The sequence below is a fragment of the Scyliorhinus torazame genome, chromosome 11 (assembly GCF_047496885.1).
Source record: "Scyliorhinus torazame isolate Kashiwa2021f chromosome 11, sScyTor2.1, whole genome shotgun sequence".
Classification (NCBI taxonomy): Eukaryota; Metazoa; Chordata; class Chondrichthyes; order Carcharhiniformes; family Scyliorhinidae; genus Scyliorhinus; species Scyliorhinus torazame.
Window position 1 is genome coordinate 132,639,095 of NC_092717.1, and position 1,763 is coordinate 132,640,857.

Genomic DNA, 1,763 nt, shown 5'->3' on the forward strand with positions numbered 1-1,763 from the left:
TATAACTTAACTAAGGGCAACATAATTTGAGATGGGTTATGTGGTTCCCTGGAAAGCAAAGGGTCTGGAAATCTGAGCCTGTCTTCTAGAAACGAAGGTCCTGTGTCAACACCCTCTTTAATTATTTCAGTGAATATGTCACATTGATGGAAGCGTGGAACACATTTTATGCCACAGAAGGCTGCTGTCCTTGCCTCGAAAATCTTGGGTTGGCTGCTCCAGGCAGAGGGAAGATGCTGCTGACAACAGTGAACTTTGCCGGGAGCAAATCAAAGTCCATCCTTGTGAGGATGGTGAGTGCAATGCAAAGAGGAGCCAGCTACGGGGAGAAGTTATCCTGAGAAAACAAGGTCCTATAGAGAACAAACATGTCCTTTTCTTTGAAAAGAAGAAAATCAGGCAGATCTGATACAGGGAGTTTAAATGGGCTGCCTTTGCACAAGGGCCGTTTAGAAACTGAACAAGATTTCCTGGAAATAGAATGAATATTACCTGTGGCTCAGGGATGATGGAAAAGGTGGTGATGACATTTCCAAAGGAGATGATAATATGAGGAGCGGGACCAATCATTTTTGCACTTTTATTTACAATTTGTTGTTTGTTGCTTTTTTAAAAAATCTAATTGATTGCCCTTGGATTGGCACAGCGTAATTAATATTCTTAACAGCCCTGTGTGGAAATTGGTGACTAGTAAAATCCATCAGGCATCCGTGTTGTTCTTTACATATTAATGATAAGTAAAAATGATAGGCAGGAAAAGAACAAGTAGCCTGCCCACAATGTTAAAGTGCAGCTTTCCATCTTGAGCAGCACCCTGTGATCTGGGAGTGCTAATAAAATAGGAAGAAAGTTTTAGCTAATATGAGAGGACAATCTGGGAAATACCCCAACCTCTGGGAGCTAGCAAAGTAAATAGGGAAGACAAAGGGAGAGATTTTCCGTTCCTCCAGCGGTGGGCTGCATGGTCGGCAGGTCCCGGAAATTCAAGCTGGCATAAAAATGAATTGCAATTTGCCACTCTTAACGTGCACGGCAGATCAGGTAATCCACTGCACTATGCTGGGAACTGCACTTTCCTGCCTTTTCATCTCATGAATGCTCATTAAAAATCTAGATCGCTGGAATCACATTTGCACTACAAATCTAATTAGATTGTTGTGAATCACTACCAGATATAACAGACAAACACCTGGTGAACTACATTTTGCTTGTGACTTTGAGTTTTGTGCGCACTGCGGCCGCATGCCTTTCACTGCGCTGTACTCGAGGCTGCTCTGACTCCATTCCTAGGCTGCACAGTCAAGACCAGTGGGCAGGGAAGGGCTGGACGGACGTGCTGGACGGTGATTGATTGAGTGATTGCCACATGTACCGAAGTACAGTGATTGTGGCTGTGGTAATTGGAGCCTGGGAAGGAAGGGGTAGACAGAGACATAGAATCCTTACTGTGCCGAAGGAAACCATTCTGCACCAACCTTCCATAAAACCACATTACCTAGGCCCACTTCCCCAACCCATCCCCGTAACCCCATGTATTGATCATGGCCAATCCACTTAACCTGCACATCTTTGAACTGTGGGAAGAATCTGGAGAACCTGGAGGAAGCCCATACAGGCATCGGGAGAACGTGCAAATTCCACACCAACAGTCATCCAAGGGAGGAACAGAATCCAGGTCCCTGGAGCTGTGAGGCAGCAGTGCTAATCACTGTGCCACCGTTCCATCGGAGATGCATGATTCGGGGAGTGAAAGGACAGATCAA

At 45.3% G+C, this 1,763-nt stretch overlaps 1 pseudogene; it reads left to right on the plus strand.

Annotated features, from left to right (window-relative positions):
* Positions 1-233: 233 nt before the first annotated feature.
* Positions 234-409, plus strand: LOC140386013 (large ribosomal subunit protein bL33m-like; annotated as a pseudogene).
* The last annotated feature ends 1,354 nt before the right edge of the window (positions 410-1,763 follow it).